Source organism: Molothrus ater, chromosome 6 (genome assembly GCF_012460135.2).
Source record: "Molothrus ater isolate BHLD 08-10-18 breed brown headed cowbird chromosome 6, BPBGC_Mater_1.1, whole genome shotgun sequence".
Lineage (NCBI taxonomy): Eukaryota > Metazoa > Chordata > Aves > Passeriformes > Icteridae > Molothrus > Molothrus ater.
In genome coordinates, this window is record NC_050483.2 from 38,009,896 (window position 1) to 38,034,357 (window position 24,462).

General features: G+C 37.2%; 1 protein-coding gene across 2 annotated transcripts in view; it reads right to left on the reverse strand.

The window, feature by feature from the left end:
• The window catches only part of MBIP (MAP3K12 binding inhibitory protein 1), a 110,397-nt gene that overhangs the window by 24,373 nt on the left and 61,562 nt on the right, over positions 1–24,462 (reverse strand). The window lies entirely within an intron of this gene.

A 24,462-nucleotide genomic window follows, 5' to 3' on the forward strand; every position in this document is an offset into this window, starting at 1 on the left:
TCTAAAGGATTCTTTGGAAGAAGGTTTCTGACAGTTCCTCTGGTAATGACTGTTACTGCCCTATATATGACAAGAATTTTATGTCTGTGTAATTCTTTTAAAAAAATGAATGTGTCTAGGATAGTTTTGTATATCACCTACTGTGAAAATTGCTTTTGTGGCAAGCAAAATCAACTGCTCTGTGATCTACACTTCTTGATATTAGAGGTTATATGAAACTTACTGCTCTCTCCTTTCTCCACAGTTATTGCTACTCCTTCCCCTCCATTTTTACTCTTAGATTACAGAGATGTGATTGCACAATACAAGCAGCACAGATGGCAGCTGAAGGTCTCTATCTGCCAGGTGTCTGCATAACAGCTGAGCCAATGTACACAGCTGAGCACAGCTCACTTTCTGACATAGATGTTCAGCACCATTTCTCTGAATCACAGCCTTGCACAACCTTTGGAAGTACTGGGAAATTTTAGAATGTACTCAAGTACACAATACTTTGGCAGGCAGAAATCAGAGGAAATCTTGCTCTGAATTCATTGTGAATGCTCAGAGGAAAGAAGTACTTCCTGCATTTTCTGCTGTGGATGCAAAGGATGGGCTTAAGGATGCAAGGCACTGGGAAAGTATAGACTCTATATATCACCTATAAATATAAAAATATATAAATAATCACTTATACTCAGAGAAAGTCTGTAAGAGATCCTCTCAGGTTTGCTGACAGACTCCAGTAGAGAAAAGAAAAAGAATCTTTAGAGCCAAGGAGGAAATCCTGTAGTCTGTAACAACTAGGAGAGGAGAACTGGCTTTTGTAATTTGAGAGTGCAGTATTATGTCATTCTGAGCTCTGTGAAACTGCCTGCCTCTTGACAGGGCTCAGATATGTCCAGCAGCTGCTTTCTGATAGTTGAGGTTCACAAATTAGGTCTCACAAGGAGAGAAGTGGTGTGATCCAACATGTGCACCATCCTGTGACTGTCCCACAGGGAAATGCACTTTTCTGTAGATACTGAAGATACACACCCATAAACAGTGCAGATACAAGTTCTTCCAGCCTAATGCTGCTGGTTTCTGTGTGCAGACAGGTGCAAGAGGTGTGAGATTGGGAACCTTGACTGAAGGGGAGAAAGAAATCTGAGGAAGAAAGAAATCAGGTATTGGCTTACATAGGAAACAATTTTGGAAAAATAGGTTTGCATCATACAAGAACTTGAAATAGCTCAGGGAACAAAGGAAAGTAGGAATGTGAGAGGTAGTTCTGGGCATAGTGTCCACTGTGACTGACACTTTCAGGGACCAGAAATGGAGCCAAGGCCTTATGTCTGAGAAGTTTTGTGCTTCTCCAGAAGTTTCATAGGTAACATTATTTCATTGTCTGCATGAAACATTGGAACTGGTTGCAATGCTCTAGGTGAAAGAAGCTGGGGAGTTCTGGGGAGGAATGACATTTCTTTGAGTAGCTTCACAAGATCACCTTACAGAAAGGGGTGGAGAGTGGGAGGAAAAAACACATGGGAAAGAAGAACTGAAAATTCCCGAAGCATTCTGCCAGACATTACTGCTATCAGAAAGATTGTTGGTGCATAAGGGAATGGTAATATCCCAAGGGTACCAGCAGTGATGTACACTGGTTGTAATGATTTTGCAGTGAGATACAGAGACAAGTTCATCCATTACCAGCACTGAGAAGAATTGAGTTATGGGGTCTAATGGTGGAGAATTTATTCCTAGATCCAAGCCTAGGAGTGAAACAATGGTACTTCCTGCCTAATGTGAAAGCTCACTTTTTTTCTTCTGTTGAAGAAGAAAATAAAAATATTTTCATAAAAATGAAAAGTAAACACTATGTCTTTGGACATAGTTTCATTTTACTTCAGTTGCTGGATAAAAGATCATTAAATATCTTCACCTGGCCTTTCATAAACCACACTACCTTTAAACATATATTCAGGAAAATAAAGAGTTTGAAGTATTAAAAACGTTTAAAAAGATTTTTCAGGTAATGTGTATGTGAAGGTTCAAGCAATCATCCAAGGCCAGAGTACTTGAACAACTGAGGAACTGTTAAATTACTGTGATCTTAAAAATGATTACTGTAATACTTTAGAGAATACATTTGCTGTAACAAATATAGATCATATTTTCTAATTTCTCTTATGGTTATCAAGGTCATTCAGTGACAGAATGCAAAATGTTCTATTTTTCTCATTCAGATACTGCTAGGTACATAAATTCTATAGCTAATATAGAAAGGCATTTAAAAATTGGAATTTATTAATGGAAAGATATGTCTTTGCCCAATATCATACAATAATTTTTATCTTCTGAATGGAGTTTAACAATACACAGGCTCAGGCTGGCTTTATTCCACTAATACTTGTAATTTCCAAAAGTGTGTTGTCTTATATGTTAAACACAGTGCACACACAATTACCCTAGCATTCCTTGAAAATTAATTTCAAATCCACATTTGTTGTAAGTGCCTTGGGGCAAGAACCATCTTTTGTTATTAAACAATGCAAACAGGATCTTAGTCCATAATTGGGGCTCCTAAGCACTGTGAATTCTTTCACCAATGTCTCACATTCTCTTTCTCTCTCTCTTTGTCCCTCTGCAGATTATGCCAGTGTTTACAAAGGTTGGGATCCCTTGCATCCTCATCAGTTTTTACATTTGCTCAAGAATCAGATTCAGTTTAGCCTAGCATTCTTCACAAAGATAAAAGGGTGACAGATCCTGACACATCTGCGCTTTTGAAAAGTAGAAAAGCTGATTTAATGCATAAACCTTATCTTAAAGCTGTCTCCAAGGTGAAATTGCACCAGTCTTGGAACAAAAAGTGGAAGACTGATATTTAAACTACATACAGTGATATTCTTGAGCACTCTTTCTTATTCTGTAGCCAGAAAATGCTGTAAAAGCCCTATTTTCCAGTTTTTAACTACTGAAACTTAGCTTTAAATATTGCTTTTCTGTGATCAGAAGACATCTAAGACACCTGATTTGTGTCTTAGGTGATAGTCAATCTTCTTCATGCTATGGTCTTCTCACAGTATTATTTCAAATTGCAATACTGTATCGTATTTACTGAAGAAATTTGTAATTACTGAATGCTTATTTTTCAGTGTCACTCCCTGGGGAAACATATGAATCATATATTGATCACTGAATTACTGGAATTTAATGCTTAATTTGTCCATGACAGATCAGTATATTAGAATATAAATAAATGGGTGAATTTACCCAGGTGTTGATAATTTTTATGATTTTATTCAGTGACACAGATATAGGAAAATGAGAAAGAAATGTGAAATTACTAAAGAAATACGAAGAGCCAAAATGGGTGATCCTGACAAATTAGAAATCTCTTTCTAAGCTCCGATACTTTAGCCTGCAGTTAAAAAGAGCTTTGCCACTGAAAGAGCATTGTGACCATAATGCTTGTTCCCCAAACAGGAGTGGTGTAGCAACAACTATTCAGTCACAGGTTCTTAGCTTGTTTGTATAGTATAAAGCCAGTAGAAACCATTACAATTCTCTAGCTGGACCTCCCACATAACATATATCTAAGATTTTCCTGGGATTAGTTCCTTTGGAAATTAGTGTATATTTGAGAAAAAATGTTAGTCTTGATTGTAAAATTTCCAGATATAAAAAAATCTACCAAAATGCTGAGTATGATGTTTCAATTATTATCAGGAAAATGAAAAAAATATGTCCTCTAGTTTGAATTTATGTAGAGTTTAGTTTAAACCACTGAGTCTCGTTACACATTGATTTGTCCAAAAGAGAGGCATTGATTAATTTTCATCTTTCTTTAGTAAAAACCTCACAGAACTTGGACAAATCATTCTTTAACTTGCTTTCTGGGCTTCTTTACTGAAAGAAGGTAGTGTGCAGGAAAGCATATAAATGTATAGTGCTTGAACTCGTGAGCTCTGGCTTGCCAGGCATACCCATCCAATCAGCTTTAAATAGTCTAGATACAAACTACCTCACCCTAAAGACAAGTTTAATGTCTTGAAGTTTTTTTTTTATTTTAACTTTGAAATTAAACAAACTACCTCTAAAAAGGCTGAAACAATAGCACATGAAAAAAATCTCCCCTATTATTCAATACTCCTGTATACATCTGCATATGGATCACATGAGGCCATAGTTACACTTGTCATATACACATCTGGCCAGGCTAAACTTTGTATTCTCAGAAATATTCAGTGTGTTTATACTTCCATCTGGTCAGGTCAGGAAGCAGGATTGTATCATTTGAGTGACAGTCTGCATTGCACATGAGCTATAGCTGTAGTTTGGTTTCTTCCTAAAGCTCATGTATTGACTTCAAATGAATTAGTTGTCAGGGAAGGAAAACAGTTGATGCCAACATCTTTTTCATTTCATTAGTAATAGAAAGACATCAATGGAATCATCACCTTCAAGAAAATCATGATTAGAGGCTAGAAAAAGGTTTAAGAGATAGAGGTACAGCAGAATTTCAAGGGAATCTTGCTATCATTTTGTCTCTTGGGGCATGTTCCACAGAATTAGTAGCCTGGCTATGGATCTGGACTGTAGAACTACTGACAGGCATGTGACTGAATGGAATTGCAAGATGAGGGGAGTTCACAGTCCCACACTGAAAATCTGTATTTTATTGCTGAAGACCAGAGATGATAAGGGCCCCCTCCCCCAAAGAAGCAGACCTTTAGAAAGACTCAACTCAATTATGTAAAATACTGATTTGGACAGCTGGTGTTACCAGCATGATCATAGTATTTCAGAAGTCTGTCCAAAACAATGCTGAAATGAATTACAGGTGGTGTGTGACAAGAGTCCCTTCTGAGCTAAATATGCAGTTCCTAAGACAGGCATTCTTAAAGGTGGAAAATACATGCTTGACCATGATTTTTAATCATTTATCTAGAAATATCAATTACAGTAACTTGATGTGACTCCTGATCTGAATTTAAGGCATCCTTAGAAAACACTTGAAACTGAGAAACTAAAGAGCTACAGGTTCAGCTTGAGCACACTTCCTCAGGGAGAAATGTCATCTGAATTTCTGCCATATCCTCTGGGTTATTTGCAGCATCACAGATTTTTTTATTCTGGACATCCTATTGAGAGGATTCCTTTCAGCTTCCATGTTCTGTGGCCAATCCAGGCCATATAAAACCATTTGTTGTTTGCTTGAACCTCATTACCAAACAATGCAGACGACTCAGTGTCTGGTTTCTTCTCAGTTTTTTTTCTGAGATGGCTAATACAATGAGATTGATTTGGGGCTCACAAATGAGCTATTTCCCTCCCCTCCCCACTACCCCCACCCCCATTTTTTTTCAGTTGGACTTCTAGCAGTGATGCCTTGGAAATTCTGTATTTTCTTCTTTTTGTCCTCTTCAAAGTCATGATCCTGTTCCCAACATTTCTGTGTTTTGTACTATGGAAGTGCTCATTTTTTTCCTCTTCCACTCTGTCTTGTAAGGGCAACACCTCCTCTGATTTCTGTGAGACAGAGGTCTATCTGGTATTCTTCTTGTGCTTTATTTTCAGAGCACTGCACATGATCTGGAGAATGTTTGAATTCTCAGATTAACGCTATGTCAAGAATAATTGTTTAGAATCTTCCTGCATATTGACATTCTTTTAATTCTGTCAGTCTTTCCCTTGTTTATCCTAGTTAGGATTTCTCTCATCTGACACTCAAAAAAAGAGTAAGATTTTGAAGGGTAATTTTATAACATATTAGCTGTCGCATTTGGGCCTCAAACAAATGTCTGCATATGTCTTGGAAGAAATGAAAACCAAAATGCTTCTTTGCAAACTAATTCTGTTTTTCCTTAAGATTTCCAGAATTGCAGTCAGCTATAAATTTTCAACATGAAACTTGACATTCAAATTGAAATCTCAAACTATTACTGAAATTGGAGAGGGAATAGAAAAAGATTAGAGAAAGAAATAGCAGAAAGTTTTTTAGCTAAATCTGCTCCAGTGTGTATTATGTATATGGTAGTGATATATTTAATGCAAATTGACACAATAATGCAACTTACTGAACAGATACTATAGTATTCTAAATTTCATAATTTCATGTCATAAAAATAGATTTCTATTGTGTGTGCTGCACAATTAAACTTAGATCCTTTGATTCATTTATCTTAGTTAAGGATATCAAGAAGGTTACTACTCACAGTCTTGAGTGTCTCAATTTTTTCAAGTTAAATTTGGGTCTTCTTTAAAATGGGATTGATTTTCAGATGTGAAAGTACTCACTTGGTTTCTGTAGGGCACATATTTCAAAGGTTTCTTTCTCTGGTGTTCAAGCTTAGAGACACTCAAAATTTTCAGTTGTTTCTGAAAAATCTTAATGATATCAAATGTTCATATTTAAAAGCACACAAAATTTTCTGAGCTGAGGTACAACAAATTCTAGAGGATGATGGATGGATCAGATACCTGTAAGTGAATTCTTAGCGGTAGAGGTTAAGAAGGGAGAGGTTAAGAAATTGTGTGCTGTAATTATCAGATTAGCTTCCTGGTGAACATGTTGCAGAAATTATTTATTTTTGCATTGAAAAATACTATTTTTTGATCTGGATTCTAGGACCTTATATTCGAAGGGGCTGAACCTCTGTACATCATTAAAGCACCTGAATAATTCCACTTACATTAACAATACTGCTTCAGCATCTGCTTAGAGTTATATACACGCTTAAGTACTCCATTGAGACTTAAATGATGTGGGTTTGGATAGCCTAATGTTGTTATTTCTATTGTCACAAAATATATGTAAAGTGGAAATACAAACCCCTGCTATTAATACCTGTGTTTCTCTACACCTATTTGTTTCAGAATAATAAAGTTTTCCTCTTAGAAAAATTACTTATTTTATTCCCTTACCAACATCATAGCACAATTTATTAGCCCTTGATTTAAAATTTTCCTGAATTCTTTCTGAAAATGAAAACAAAATCTATGGTACATTTTTGTCCCCTGATTATGTATAACCTGAAGGAAATTCAGAATGTAGTGAAGCATGACCTTTCATTCCCGAGGCAATACTAGCTATCCTTCATCAAGCTGTGCTTTCCTAAATGGTGCCCATTTAATGTCCAAAAATGCTTTTTAAGATTCCCTCCTCCCAAAAGGCATCAAAACTAAATGGTCTATAATTTCCTGAAGTGTTCCCTGAGTCCATCTTCAGTAATGACATTATGTTGGCTATTTTCCAGCCATCAGGCCTTTTTCTGACTAGAACAACTTTGTAAAATGTCTGCAAAACTTGAAGTAATAACACCCCTGTTTGGGGGTGGGGAGTTTCAGAAATATTGTTAGCTGTTTATTAGTGGAATGTTGTTATTAAATATAAATGTATTATTATGCCATATTATTCGTTTTGATGAATAATTCATTTCCCTTTCCCAAAACCCTCTATGTTTTGCCTAGAATATACTCGTTTGAGTTATTTAATGTAAATCCTATATGCATACAGTAAATGTTCTTTAAAAGAGGTGTTGTTTCACAAATAGCAAAAGAGTTAAAAAATCCAATAAGAAATTTAACAATATTGCAAAAGAGCTAAATCACTTTGTTTACTGCATTGTCTTTTAAACTGAATGACAGTGTTCATAGAACCAATTTGGAAAGAAAACTAGCAGAAAGTTAAAGAGATACCCTTGCTATTTACCCTATATCCCTTTCATTCTAAGTGCTTCAAAACTAAGATACAAAATAAGCAGGGGAAAAATTAGATGTAGGCCATGTACAACAATACTGCTTTAAAAGTTGGATATTAACAATGCTTCTAGTTCACTTGCAGTTCATGGTCTGTATGCTCTATGTACACAGGACAAAAACCAATAGCTTGGTAGCTCCACCCCTGAAGTGTTACATTCCTTTTCAAATAAGTTCAGTAGTAGCAGTGGTGATGCTGACATTTCCCTGTACTGGATCATATGACACTACAGGAGTTTAAATCTAACTGTTCTATGTCCATTTAATAAAACAGTGGTTAGTCCCCCACAGAAATATTTTCTTGAATACTAGAAGGGAAAAAAAGTCTGGATACTGCAAAATGAGGACACAACAGCTGGCTGTCAGTTGCTAGCAGTCGCTATGAAACTACTTTTGAGGGCTCCTCATTACGTCAGTGCTAACTGAGTGTCCATAAGCATCCTCCTGGCTAAATCAAATGCAAGGTAAAATACTTCACATGAAACTGCTTTCCATCAAAATAAGGCTATGTGCATATATGGTCAATTGCTACAGCTCAGTTGATGTTCAGTTCTTTGTTAAGAGGTGGTACTGCAAGATGTCTAAGCCTTGTGTTTTGATTAGTAATTTTTGTGAAGTTTTTGGTGGTTTGTTCAATACATTCCTCCAGCACTTCATTTGCAATACAAATTTTTCATTTTAAATAATTCATACTTAATTACAGTAGTTGTCAGTTTATGTGGTCCTTTTCATTCTTGAAATGCTTTAGAAGCATTAATTCCCACAAAGTTTTGAGAAGCAATTAAGTATTAATGTTCCATTTTTACAAACAAAAACCAGAAAATACAGAGGTTGGGCAAACATTTCAGAACATCAACTGTAAAATTAGGCACTGACTAGATAGAGACTTGATCTAATTTTCAGAGGCACTGAAGGCATTTGCATATTCAGAATGGAAACTTTTGTCCTAGTAGTTAAATTCATAAAGACTCTTGGATATCATATTACTGAGCATTACAAGTTTTTAACTACTCAGGATCAAGATATGGGAGGAGTTCATTAACTCAGAATGTTTGCAGCAGGTGAGCACAAAGCTGCCTGAGCTAACACAAGAGAAAGACTGATTTCCAGATTCTCACAATTCCAGCTGTATAAATAACCCTTTACAAACTTCTTTCCACGTGGGCTGAAGAACTCTGCATCCTTTCCTGGCATGAAATGCTTAAGTAAATTCTGAAGAAAAAGGAGATGGAGAGAACTGGGGATCGGAGTATGATCTATTTCCTCAAATACTCACAAGACTGTGCACATTTTAGGACTGCCATTTGACAGCTCTGACAACCAATGTAGAATTTGTGTCCCAGGAAGAGATTTCAGCCAAACAGTGAAGCTCTTGGGAGCTGTGGTTTTGACCTTGCTTTGTCTCTCAGCCCGAGAGAGCTGAACTTGGGAGAAATGCTCTAATCACCAGGGTAAGGTACAAAAAGCAGGTCAGTACATGTCTTTGTTTTTAATAAAATAAATATTTAACATTATTTTCCACACAGAATCAGTCTCCTAGGTACACACTTCACATGCTGTGAACACAGCTGCTATTTCAGATTTCTGAAAAGGCATAGGTGGGATGTACCCACGTTCTTGCTGTGGGCAAGAGGAAGTGGGCATGAGAGGGCCTCATGCTGCTGCTGCAAGTGGGCTGCTGCTGAGCCTTTGTGAACATGTGTGGAAAGAGGTTTAAGTAGTGAGAATTTTAACTGGTAGTATCTCTGGCCTATAGGACTGGGCTCCAGCCTTGAAGGGTTGGACAAGAGTGGTGCTAAGACTGCTACAAATATTCATCCTAAGGATATGATAGTTATTCTCAGGCATTTGAAGTCCCATGAGCCATTATTTCTTGTTTGCATCATGTATCTATGAGCTGTGTGTTGTAAACAAAAGTTGTTAGCATTGGATTTCTATTTCATGAGCATAGAGGTTAGATTTATCCCAAGTTTCCTTGTGGGACACTGCTGTGAAATCATTTGGCAGCCTTGTCTCATCTCCTAGGCAAGCTGCCACCTATAAATAGTAAAGAAAGGAAGGAGGTACAGAAGGAGTCAGAAGCAAAGAATAGCACATGGCTACATTTGTGGTGAGAGTGTTTAAGTATCTTCCGATGCGAATTTCTGCGGAAGTGTAGAAAGGCATGGTGGTACAGTGGGAGTCAGACTGAGCTTCATACCCTGAACTTTGGCAGAGTTTGCAATAGTGAGGTACATGGCTGGTGAGCAAGTTTAAGTATTCACAATTCCTAAAAGAACTGTGGGTCCAGAGTTGAAGGTGACTGTAGAATTCATCCCAGAGCAGGCAAGACGGGAATGAGTTATCCAAAGCTACAGAGGGAATTTGTGGCCAGAGCTAAAATCAGATGTTAGGTTTTTAAGCTTCTTCAATCTGTAGCCTAGATCACTGCACCTTACTTCTCCAAAAGCTCAATCAAAACATAAAAGTTCAGAATTGCACTCAGTGTTTAAGAAAATCACATAACAATGAAAAATGAGGAAAAACTGATGTGGAAATTGTTAAGAGCCATTTACATACATACTATTAGGAAAGGATTACATGCATCGATGAATCAGCGGTTTTAATCAGATGAAAATACTTTTGAGCACAGTTCCAGTGTGATGAATATGCTAGAGTTGTAGATCACCAGGAAGAAGATTAATATTCTGTGTATAATTATACACATTTCTTCTCAATCCTTTTTTTTTGGAGACAGACAGCAGAGAGGATTTAAAGCAACAGTCATTGACTTCACATGAGCACAAAGAAAATGTATGGGGAAGCATGCAACTGCCTGCCCCCCACCTGTCAGAGAGCTTCCAGCATCTCTCTGGAAAACAATTTTTTCTTATTTTCCTGCCTATTCCCATCCTTCTCCCCTGAGTTTGCTCTCATGGCCCCACTCAACATTGTTCTTCCATCTTTTTTTTAGGGACAGAGCAGCTCTTGGCTGTGGTATCAAGTGCCAGATAGCTCCCCCTTGCTGGCAGTGGTCTCACGCTCTGTCCCCGGCATAAGATCTGTTACTGGAGCTGTGTGGTGACTCTTGGCAGTGGAGGTTTCTGTGAGTCTGTCCATAATAGGGCCTGCACAGGATGAATAGGTTGAATATTTAATTTGCAGCTATTTTGAGAGTATGCCTGTGTTTGAATCTTTGATGCTTTCCTCTTTCTTCAGTGGGTGATGCTGTATCTTCTTGTACATAACTACAAACTGTCCATCTTTAGCCTTGCTTGAGGCATGTTTCAGTGTTTTCCCTGGCTGGCCTGTGCACTAGAACAGGCAGTGATCTCTGCACAGATGTAACTGTTTTAAATGAGTAGTCTCTTCCATCCAATTTCCATTTGAAAAGAAGCAGATGAGCCTCCCACTGAGATGAGAAGTTGAGTGTCCCCATCTCAGCCATTTGACACTATTAAGATGAAACATTTGTGCTGTGTTGTTTTGTGTATTGAGGTAGAGTCACTCTGAGGTGCAGTGTGAACTGCAGTTTGGGCCAAACTTGTGGTTTTGTAGGGACAGGCTTCCTTGTACCATTGAGCTCTCCATAATACTCTGAAGTCTGGCTGCTCTGAGGTTCCCCACTTGCTATCAGCTGAAGAGCTCAAAGAGGGATGGATAGTGAGTAGGCAGTGTAGATGGTAAGGACACTCCTGGGGGTGTGATAACATAGGTGTAGTTGTTTCTGCAACTGTGTGTCAATGGCCATTAATTTGCATTTATTGACAGCTTGATACCATCACAAGTCTACAACATAGCAATCTCAATAATGTAAGAACAGCAGCCAGCCCTATTTCAAAGAACTGATTTGATGGCTCATCCTAAATATCAATTAGCAAGGTCAGGTCTTTAGTGATGATTTTTTAAGCATTACTGTTAATTTTCTTGTTGGATTTTTTTAAAGCTGTCATCTGTTGCTATCAGACAGTGTTAATGTGATACACAGCGGTGCTCTTTGTAGGAGCAAAATGAGAAAAACATTTCTGTATTGCACACTGATAGCTACTAATTACCTTTACTGGGGAGAACTCCATTCTTTGTTAAAGAAGTATTTAAATACTGGCAGAAAATCAAGTAAGGCAAAATGATTTCAATTTTATTTCAAACTCCACAATTTCTACTAAAACATTTGACTTTTGTTGGAGCTGTACAGGTCACCAGACTGCAGCTGTTTGCCACAGTGCATCCACACCAGTCATCTAGATGAGGAACTCTTTCAGAAGACTACCCAGCTCCTCCTGACATTAGAGTTACAACAGAAATGGGGTGCACATTGGTTCCCAGTTCAGGAGTGCTCTTTCCTTGCTGTTTTCTGAAGAATATAAATAGTCTAGATCCCTGCTGCAAATGTAGTGGGGGATCAAGATAGCTCAGCCACAAAGCATTCCTCCTGATGGCAGCATTTTTTTGGAAGGGAAAATTGATCCAAGCTGACAGCTGTGCTGGAATGGCTAGACTGCAGCTAAGGCATTTAAGGCCTTAGCTTAGGAGTTTGGGTATCTCACCCAGCACCACAGCCCAGACACAGCATCCCCTATGCAATGAAGGCTCACTTCAACTAAACAGTTATTCTGCTGTTTTGTTATTGCAGGACATTAAGACAATTTGGATCAGAAGTTATTAAAAAGCAAGACAGGTATAAATAAAGGAACATACTCTAAACATGGAGAGGGTTTTTTTGCTCTTGCAGTCCAACAGGGCTATAAAATGGCCCTGAAAACAACATCCAAAATCACTTTATAGATTCCAAAACTTCTACACAAGGTGAGAGACAGGATAAGATGCAGCTCTTGGTGGCTCACTCAAAGAGCACAGAGTGACCCTGTCCTGCATTGCAGCAATGCCCACAGAGGAGCTTAGCCAGCCCTCTGGAGGCCAGCTCATCAGGTAGTCACAACATGGAATGCAGGTCATAAGCATCTACAGATAATTAAATGTAGCCATCAGTGCCCAGAAGTGGCAGCAACTGAATGCTCACAGGTATTCAGCATTAAGTGAATTGATAGTTTCCCTTTACTTTTTGCTGGTAATGGTCTACTTTATAGAAAATACACCTGCGTGTAGCATTCTTGTTAGTACTTCCAGCAGTGCAAGAATGGAGTGCATCTGGAGAGTGATCTGCCCAAGATCACTATAATAAACCTGTGGCTCAGGAAGGTCTGTGCAGCCTCTCTCCCTAGCTACCTGTAGTTTGGCCAAAGGGGTTAGCATCCTTTGTTATTATCACCAATTTAGTTATCAGAACTAATAAAAATGCTTTGGGATTTTTTTTTTCACTGCCTTCCTCCAGTACATTTATATCTCCTGTCTGCTGCAATGACTATGCCAGGCCTTTGCTTTACTCCTGGGCCTAAAGAAAGTTTTATTTAGAGAGATAGAAATTACCCCAAAGGAAATTCATTACCCCAAAGGAAATTAATAAGAGGGGACAAATAAGAACATGTAAGATACTGAGAGGCAGTGAAGATTGAGGAAAACCTTCTGTTCTCTGAGGCCATGTTTTAACTGCAAGATCTGGGGATATTTCTCTATCTTCTGATCTAGGTATGGGATGTCCCTGAGGTGGAGATATGACATCTTTGTGTATTATCTTCTTTATGTTGATCTCAATGGAAAGTGAAGTTTTATGGAAAAACCAACAGTGCTGGTAGCCTACTCTGGTCATGTTCCTATGCAGACCCTAAAGGTGCAGGATCCTGATGCTTGTTATTTTTTTATACTTATAAATGCATAGAAAGAGAGAAACCGCCAGCACCAGCTTATCTATTCACACTTTTTTCTCTTACACCAGATTTTGTCTCAAAACCAAGTGTGATGGCATGGAATAATTTTATTTAAAAACTGGGGTCATCTGTTTCTCACCATCAGCTGATAAGGGCAGAAGAAGCAGTAGTTATTACATTACCTAATGCTAGTCTGAGCATATGTGGTGTTTTGGTAGCACCTCTATGTAATTCCTAAGCTTAAATAGGAGAGTTGGAAAGCATCTCCATCCAAATGAACTTGTAGGCAAAGACACCTTTCCAGTACTTGAGAAGTGCATCTGTCAACTTGCTGACCCAAAAGAGGGATGTTTAGCCCTGGCAGTCCACATGGCCAAGTGAGCACCCTCATTTCTAGACAGCTTGGTTGTATGAAATAGCAATTAAGTGCTTAATTCTGTGTGAGGGTTTTAAGATGAAGCAGATTTCTTCTCATCTGACAGATCAGAAATCGGTGGCTAAGCAGTGAAGAACAGGGTCATTCTGTACTGGCTAGTTGGGGCATTTCTCTCTTACCACCCATTATGAAGCCAGTTTTGGGATGAGTTTAGCTCAAAAGGTGCTTTAAAGCTTGCACTGCAATAGCCACATATTTTGTGGCTTTAGCTTCTAAGCCAAAATCTTCCTTATTCATTGCCTAAATATGTTTAGTGCGTCTAAAAATCAGGTCACGTACTAACTTCTTATATATGAATATGGCATCTGCAGCCTTTACCAACAACAAGTTTCTATTTTCTTCCATCTCATTGATAAAGATATTGAATAGCACTGAACTAAGAATAGATCTATGTGGAACCCCATTATATAATGATGCCCTCTGTGCAATTACTTTTTGGCTGTATCAGCCTTTTCACGCCAGTTAAAATTTGCTACACAGATTTTATGTAGTGTCATATTTAACCAGAAGGTCAGAGTAAAGGTAAAACAGCCCAGTTATACTGAGTGACTTCCTTTAGCAACAGAACTTTTCATTTCATCTAAGGATGTAATCGGTTCTATCATTAATTTTCCGTGAAAACTCATTCACTGAAATGGATTATGTTACTGTCTTTATAACATTACTGGTTAGATCCCATTCAGTTCTGTGTCCCAGTATTTTGTCTGGAATGAATATAAGGTCACTAGATTTTTACTTACTTTGGTAATGTGTAGGAATTTTTGAAAAATGGTAACATGTTAGATGTTTTCCAGATCACTGAAACTTTGAGAGCATTACAATATTTTTAAAAGATTGTTCCATGAAGAGTAGAAATAATTAAACATTGTTTTCTTTGGAGTTATATCTTCCACCCACTCACTGCTGTCATCCCAACTCTCTCCACATCCTCTAAATCTTTCCCAAAGCAGTTCTGCCATGTCATCCCCTCTGTGTTTCTAGCTCTCCTCCATCACATCACCTAACTCATCACACCAGTGCTGCTCACTCCTTCCAGTGTCTTTGATTTCTAATATAGTCGTCCTTCTCCCCAGCTCTCTTCCATCTTCAGTACAAAATGTCCAGTACAACAAAAGCTGCATGTACTCCCTGCCCTCTGTATTCTTCTTTACATATTCTCTACCTCTGTATTTTATCCTGCCAGCTGGGGAAAAGCCAGCACATCTGGCACAGACATGCTGACTGGCTGGCTAGTACATGTCTGACCACTGAAAAAGCTGGCTGCTCCTAAGTGTAAGGGACAATGAATTCTCCTCTGTGCCATGAATAGGCTGTCTGTTCCACCTAGACAGTATTTTATTTAAATTAAATGTGGAGGATATTAATTCTCTTTGCCACTTCTGAATGTTACAGCAACTAACCCAAAGGGTGAAAATTATTTGGGCATGGAGGAAAGTGTGTGGATGGACAGGAGAACTAATGGCCAGATGAAGGGTCAGCCACACAAATGGCATTATTTCTTAAGCCACAAACACAAATCAACCTTAGAATGCCTATTTGACCAATTGTTTTAAAACTCTTTGGTTAATATTATGCCATTCTTCAGATCTGAACATTATTTAATGTCCATTTACTGTAAACATTCCATATCATTGTGAAAATAGGAGGTGCTTTTTTAGCACTGATATATCACTCAGTTTCTTTCCAGCTGCCAAACAGAAGACTTTATATCATGCATTGATATGAATTAATAATATATTTTTACAGTAATGGGTCTAATATCAGCTTCAAACACAAAAGAGAAAAACATAACACATCTACTTCATAGCACAACCCTGAGATTAGGAGGTCTGGTATCAATTCAGAGGCTTTTGCTAGAGACCTGTAAAAACCACAAGCTGTAACTTGTGCTGCCAAAGAATGCTCTTGTTAACTTGACTCATGTGAAACCCCTTCAGTTTGCCAGTATTGTGCCCTGAACTGCCCCAGACTAGGAAAGTGCACTTCACTTAATATACATATAAAAATATTAAACAACATAAATTCTTCAGCAAGAGCTTGAAGCAGTATCTGTGCTACAATCATATATCACATTAACATTTGATGTTATTACTGCTTCACAGGTGCAACAATCCTTGGTCCTTGCCCCTGTGGGAGAGCAGTGGTTGACTTCTATTTCTTTTTTTAACTGTTTACATTTTTACTTCAATCATAGTTTGTCTTATCTCTCCCTCTGCAGGAGGGCAATCATCAGTGAGATTTGCTGCGAATACATAGTGGCTGATGTATCTAATGGAACCTGCACTTATAGCCAGACCTGTCAATAACCCTAGCACCATTACAGTAGATAGCTTTTCACAAGATTGGCTTCTTCTTGCAAAGATTATTCAGTATCATATGCGCAAACAACAGCAGCCATTATTGCCCTTTATTTCCCACCTCTCCTTTTCTTAGACTAGCACATCTCTTTATTATTATTTGACAGCAATGAAGAATAGCCCAATCTTTGCCATCATTTGGTAACAATAATTCTTAGCACTTTTCATGTTCAAAGGGCTTTGCAGTCATTATCTAATTAATCTTCACAACAGCTCTATGAGACTGGTAAGAAAGGTTTAGCCTCATTTTATAGATGGGTAACTGAAGCTGTGAGTTTAACCGCTTGATTTTCAAAGGTGCTGTGCATTCTTGGCTCCCATTGAAGTTAATGAGAGTGCAGAGGGAGCAACATCTCTGGAAATAAAGGAGCTTGTGCAAGCTTGCAGAGGAGGTTAATATCAGCATGCAGCGGGCATTCCTTGGTCCCCAACACTGTGCCCAGGCTGTTGGGCCAGGCCTCCCTCAAATCTGGGTTGTTACTGGCAATCTGGCCATTAGACCTTGGCTATTCAAAGCTAGCTTTCCATTTATATGTTTCAGTGTCACAGGGGAATGTTTCAGAAATTCTGCACTTTAAGTTTCACCCCTGGGTTATTTTATCTGTCCTCACTCTAGACAAAAATACGTTTAATCTGTTAAAGATGTTGCAAGCACTAGGTTTCACATACATTGATTCATTTGTAGTTTTATGACTACATTTTACAGAAATTGCACTTATTTTGAAATACTCCCTAAGCACTAAGGAACATAGACAGAATGCATTCCCTAATGCTTCCCTAATTCATGGAGGTGGCTGCTTTACCAGTCACTGTCAGATCCTTAATCAGCAGAGTTGTAAAGCTTGTAGATATTCAGCAAAAGTGCTTAATAAAAATCATTTAATTCTAAATTACAAGAGTGCACTTAACCCTAAAGATATTAAAACTGATTGTTTGACGCACTGCACTGAGTGGTAGAAATTTAAAAATAAAAGCTTTCCTTACTTGCATCAAAGTGAATAAATCATCTAGCCCTCATATCCTAGTGTCATGATACTATGCTGTAATAAAATAATCCATTTTAGAGCTTTAAGCTGTAAATATAAAGTACTCCAACCTGACTGGTGACAACAGGAGAAACTGGGTTTTAAAGAAAAGAGTAAGAATTATGGCTGTCATTCCTTTTACGTGGCTCTTGAAGGCCATCTGTCTCTGTGTATTTTCTGTGATGGGTTTATAAATCTCTTCTATGGTCTGGCTGGTAGTACCACATAGTGGAGTGCTGTAGTGGCTCTTAGATAATTCTGGTAATTAATTATAGAACATCACATCCTCCCACTGTAAAAGATACCCTAAGCCATTCCTATTCACCCCTATATGTATGGATCAGTCCCACCAGACACACACACAGCTGTGTACATGCACATGCTCGCACTCATGCACCACACGGGCACAGAGCCCCCTTCCCTCCACTGAGGTGGTCAGCAAAGTTCAGATTTTGGGTGAGCAGAGATGTTGGAATTTATTTATATCATATGAAAAGCAATAACTGAGCATATTTAGGTATCATGTCAAATTTTTTCAATTGAAATTATTTTGCAGTTTTGTTGTCATTAAAATGTACTCTTTCTGAAAAACATTAGCAGCAGTGACTCTTTTGAAGAAATGGAAAGCTTAACTATTTCTTCAGCAGTTAGTAATAAAATTCTTTCTTTTTGCCCAAACTCAACCAATGTTAGTATTCTATTGTCATAAAAGAGAGGAAATAAAGGTGATGGGTGTGTCTGGATTTTGATAAAATGCAAAAACTTATGAAAATTTATTCATTTTTAAAGCAACAAAAACCTTTCAAGTTCCATCACTTTTCCAATTGGAGCAAAAATCATCTTCCTTCAATAGATATTGTGAAAATAACCATCCTAGAAATATTTTAAAATATTCTTCTCCTAGCTATTTATACATTGTCTTTCTCCCTGGAGCAGAGGCAGGACTTGGCTAAGATTAGTGCTGGGCAGCAGGACTCACCTGGGTGTCAGACTCTATCACAGTGATGTGTTTCTCTCACTGCTGATATTGTTTGCATTCAACCTCTGTCATTTTCTGCTTTATAGCCAGATGTTTCCAGATGCATTTTTGACAACCTTAACAAGGCTTTCATGCATTACAGAGTGTTTTATTTGCCTAATTTGGAGGATGTGGGAATGTGCAGGTTTTATTTTCACTCAAGTTCTCCAGAATTATGGTATGAAATCTATCTGTTCACAGTACTGAGAATTGCTTATATTGCTTATAATTATTAAAAGAAATTTAATTCCATTTTATGATGTGAAAAACCTCCCATAATTATAAAATTATTTGTTTAAAAACTTTTATGGGTTCTGGTTGTTTGGATTTTCCTTATTCCAAAATAGAATTTTAAATCTTTGGAACAAAGTCAAGGAGTCATATGCCTTTTTTTTTTTTCTTCCTTGTAATCTTTTCTGATTAATTTGTACAGTATGTTTGATTGCTTAATTGTTTAATTTTTCCTTCCATAAACAAGATTAATTGCAATTCACTAGCCTGAATAAATATATACCCATTATAGTAAATAAGCAAGTACTGACATTCTACTTCTGAGCTGTAATGAAAACTTAAGACAGATAGAAATGGATGCACTGCAGTCCTCTAACTGTGCCTGACATCTCCTTACACACCATCAGAATAAAAATGGAAGATTTTGAAAATATTATTGCGTAGGTTTACACCCAGGTTAGGTAAGAAGGAGATGAAGGAACACATTGTCTTAGAGGCCTGCATCTCCTCTCCCATCACTCCTGGTTCTGCAGGGATAACTTCCTCTTCCTTGATGGTTTGAAAGAGAGTAATAGGATCTCACCACCCTTTAAAATAAGAAGAATTCCTACTACATTTAAAGGTCATTCAGCTTCAAAGAAGCCACAGCCAGGGTTCAGGAAGGTGCCTGGTTTTGTGGATTTTCCATCATACACTTAAAGCCTCATTCTCATCACATGGTACTGTTACACTTCATGTAACAGGTTTGACTTAGTCCACATAGTGCACACTTGAAAGATAATAGCTTAAATATTAGACGTTGAGGGGGATGATGCAAGCAAAAATTACTAAAAACACCATTGATAAGGCCCATACTAATGAAAACTGCCATATAGTAATTATCTGATTTAAAAAATAGTTTTTTATTTTAATTAACTTGTTTAAAATATTTCCATCCCCCTGACTCCCAAGCAACAGATTGGATTAGTCAAAGTTTCCACAGAGCTGGTTGATTCTGAACTCATTTTTTTACCCATTTCACACAAAATTATATATAAAAGCTTTCTCTATATAGGGTAAATATTGTGAGCACAAAATACAATAGGATTTTTTTAAAATGGCAGTTGAAACATTTTAAAAATATTTGACTATTCTGACTCTGCTCTTTTTTTTTTTTTTTTTTTGACAAAACCCCAGCTACAGTGTATATAATCAGAGTACGTAATAGTTATGTGCAGGGTGGTCAGATAGCTTAAGTTAATGTTACAAATACAAGTGCCCATATATTGATAATATTAAGAGATTAATATTTATGCATTTTCTTGACAGGAAAACTGTAGTAAATTAGTTAAATATATGTGTTGATAGTTTTGAGAATTGTTGTTAACTTAAAAAGAACAATCTCATTTTTCTGCATCTTGCATAATTTCCCATGGTATTCAAAGAATATGCCATGGTCACCTTCTAATAATTTGGGAAAAAAAAAACACATGAAGCATACATGACTCTATAAAGGACAAGACAGCAGCAGGAAATGGTTATTTCCCTTGTTTATATTACAAAATACTTTAGTGTTAGGTTACTGGAAAAGAAAAAAATCTGAAATTTGTTGTAATTGCTATGGGTTTTTTCTGCTTGTTTAGTTTTTTGCATTTATCTTATCTTACACATTTAAGAACTGTGAAATTAATTTCACTGCAGCTTATTATGGGCTTCTCTATTTACTTTCTAGATTTAAAAAAATATATTTGCTAAACTGTTACTATTGCTTTTTTTTTTTAATTTACCATTACAAAATCACAGGTTTGGATTATGTTTTGGAATTTAGCCCAAAGACCAAAATCTTTTTTCTTGAATCAAAATTAATCATCAGGCAATGCCATTTATCCATACCTTTTTTCAACCAATACATCTATCCTTGATAATCAACATGAATTTTATATGACACTAATTGCACAGCACAGAAACTTACCTCTATTGCCTAGATAATTTCTTACTACTTGTATTACAGAGAAAATAAAATGTTCAGAGTAGCCTAGGGGCAGATTTTCAGCTCATGCAAATTAATATTAAATCACTGATCCAGAATAGTTATTGTTTCAATGGTGTGAGAAATAATGTATTGAGTTTTCATTTCCAGGAGTTTTTCTTTATTCAGCTCTGGTAGGTGTATGATACTAAACTCTTGAATAATTCCTTTTTAAATTAAACAGCAGATTCATATCTTACCAGATTTATGAGTCATTTATATTCCACTAAGCCACACTACCCAAATGGCTGTGTATACAATTTTGATGAGCTGGTAGTTTAAGTATAGAGATAATACAGAGAGCTTTTTCTGAAGTGGGTATGGGGATATTAGTATAGTTGATGCTTAAATATGTTATCAATATGAAATAGAAAAGATGGAATAAAATCAGTCTGCTATGAGCAATCATAAGAATTTTTAGTCTAAAGTTTTTCAGAATGATGTTGATGATATGAAAAATCCAAAAGCATGGTGATACTAAAATTACCATGAACTACATATTAAGCACTATATATGTGTGTAGGTAATGTATTTGAGTTCACTGAAAACTGCAAATGGGTTGCAGTGGCAGAATTACCTCCAAATTATGTAAAAATAGAAATTTGAGTTTCTCAAGAAATTCACTATTATGGCAGTTTTCTGGAAAGCCACTAGGTGGAAGTTATTTTCCTACTGACCAACTTTATTCCTTTCGCAGTGGCCATTGTTTCCTGATATAAAGCTGTAAAAGAGTAATTTTCCCTCAGTATTATCATTGCTAGAGTTAAAGTATAGAAAGGGCAAGTATAGAAATTGCACAAAAATTGTCGCTTACAGAAGTCCTGGAATATAAAGCCAGAACCTTCTTGACTGGGACAAATGCTGGGCAAGTGCTATTCTACTAATAGTAGTGCAAATAAATTGCTAAAATTTTGCCAAAGTAGAAATTATCAAGCTGAATGCAAATGAGAAATTTGGCTGTCAAAACAATCATAAATGGAGAAATAAATTAGCACATACAGTAATAAATCTGAGCAGAAATTTCAAAAAGAGCCTGGTTAAAAGTGCAGAAGTAAAAAGCTCTTCCCTCTGAAATTCTCCCAGCATTTTGGGATCACTATTTTTACTTTATAAAATTAAACTCATAACACAGGCTTTAGAATAAATTACTCTGAGTTTGACTTTCCGGTCTTTTCAGAACTTGTCAGTTCAAAACCCAAATAGCAGTGAAATTTGCATTTTCTGCATTTGCAGAAAAGTTGAAAGGATCATGACTGTTACTGAAAGGATCTATTACTGAACCTCTTCTAAGAGACAAAAACTTCCTCACCATGCAGAAGATGCAGACTGGTGGTCTTTGCCCTGACATTGCCCTAGGTTTGTTTTGTTGCCCTAGTAGTCCTAATTTCACTGGTAGTGAAGAATTGTTATTTGGTGCTGTGCCAAGGAGGATATGAATGGCAGGCCATGCTCACAGTCTCCATTACAATTACTGCTTCTTTTTCTGCTGTAGCCTTTACTGAAAGAGTGTGGGATGCATATCACCAATAACTGACCTAACTTGCGTTTCATGTCAAAAGGAAAGTTTAAATAACACTGAAGGATTTTTGTCAAGGCATGGGATGAGAACCAGATGGAACCAGAACAGAGCATATCACCCACTTTCTTTGGTCTCCAAAAGAGAAGAAAATCAACTGACTGTGGAGCGTGCAAGTATAGAAATTGCAGCAGAGGTACAATGCACACTGCTGGGAATACCATGTGCATATTGTGTGAATATATAGTTCCAATAGGCTACCTGAGATATCTGAAAGACATCACTTTTCATGGCAAAGTTTTGTTGTTGTTGCTGTTGTCATTGTTTTGTGGAAGGTTTTTTGGTTTATTTTAATAATTTAGTAAGCTCACAGCAAATAATTACCAGAAACTCTTAGCATTCAAGAAAAAAAAACAACTTTGCACTTATAGCATATTTTTCATAAGAAAAAGAAGCAACATAATTATGTTGCTTTATGTAATACTAGACATTAGACACAAAATTCAGGAAAGTGATAAAAATTAATAACAAAAATAAAAATATATATACCTAAAGTCAATTATTTTGACCTTTTAATGATTTTTTGTGGGATAAAAAATTAAAGTTCAGCAAATCACTCTAACGTCTGCTACCATTCGCTCACATAAGGATTAATCCTCTATGATGCATCTTGCTAAAAATATTTGTAACAGGAATATATCTAGATGATAGATGGAAGATAATTGTAGGATGTAATTGTAAAAGTCTTGGAATTGGGTCTGAAATCCTTTCATGAATGCTAGCAATTGTTAAACACATGCTAATAACCAATATGAATATACTTCCTTGTCTTCTACTTCTTCAATGAGTGAAAGAGAGAAAAATCTGTTGAAAAAGGCAAGATGGGGGCAACTACTTGAGAAAGTGATTTTTGAAGGATTTTTTTTCCTTCCTATCTGAACCTCTTCTCTCCACATAGATTCTTCCATGAGTCATTTGGAATAAGAAAAGAAACTGATATGAGGAGACAAAAGTCAGTGACAAGCTAAATGGATACTCACTCTGGACTACAGTCACTCCTCAAGAAAAGCCAGTTAATGATACTTGAGACAATGGCCTGGTCTCCTGCTCTTCCATAACCACACAGAAATGCTCCCACTGGAGCAGTTTCATAGCAGCCTGGTTTCTGCCTCAGCCTTTCATCCTTTGTGGGGATGAAGCCTGTAGGTCTCACCATGGGAGATTATGTTTGGACATGTGTTCATATAAATGAATTAATTCAGAATACAAAGCTGAAGGAATTTTAGGCAATTAAATTTATTGAGTTTTTTTTCTTTTATGTATTCATTTAGCAATCTGACAAAATGTGTCAGTTTTCCATGCTCTTTGCTGGAAAAGGTACCCTTCTGCAGTATTTCTAACCAATAAAATAGGGGTTGCCTGGTGAGGTCATCTTGGAGTCCTGGCTCCAGAAGAAATGCCCAGGAATCTAGGACACCAGCTCTATGATAATAATCTTCTACACGTGAAAAAACTGAGTTGAGGACCGGGCCTTAGGACTTCTGTACCCTCTGCCTCATAGTGAAATTGCTCTGTGACTTTTGGAGCCTTTATAAGCTGTGCTGATCTAGTTGTTCTCTGCAGTAAACCTGGAACAGAGCTGGTGGAGGCTGGGAGAGATGTGTGTTGCAATGGTTGGCACTTTAGCTGAGGGCAGGAAAGCCCGGGACTTTCAGGGTGTTGCAGAGCAGGCTTGATGTGGTAACATGAAGAATAAAGTAGGATGAGTAAAGGGAGAGCAACTGGAGGACCAGTTAGGGAAGAAGTTGGGAACAGGAGAGAAACTGGAGGTGGGAGGATGGGTATAATGGTACTCAATCAGTCAAAATGACACTGTGAAGACAGGAGAAGAGGAAGGGACATGAGAAAGAAGCTGTCTGCATGAGGGACCAGAACTTCAGATGACCTTCTCATCTGTCTTTTGATCAGCTGCAAAAAGTTCTGTGGCCCTAAATATTTCAGTCCAGCTGAAGAACCTGTTCCTTGAGGTCCTTGATGCAATGACACGCAATGAAAAGTTTGTTTTTCCAAATTCCAAGATTTTATAATTTGGGAAAGTATAAAAAAACCAAAGTTTAAAGAAATCCACATAGAAAGAATTGTATAAAGGTCATATATTCAAATGCTCAAACTAAGGATTACCAGAACTAGGACTGCCTTTACTATTAAAAGTACAGTAATACACTGTTTAATTCCATTATTTCATAAGCTTTTCCTGCATGAAAAACATAATCTTAATTCACTGTACATACAGACTCCTCTGAGGATGAATGCATTTAATATGTTTCAGGATACTGCCCCCTCAGTAACCCTATCTCATTAATTGCTAAAGCCTGAGAAAGCATACAGTCAATGAGAAAAGG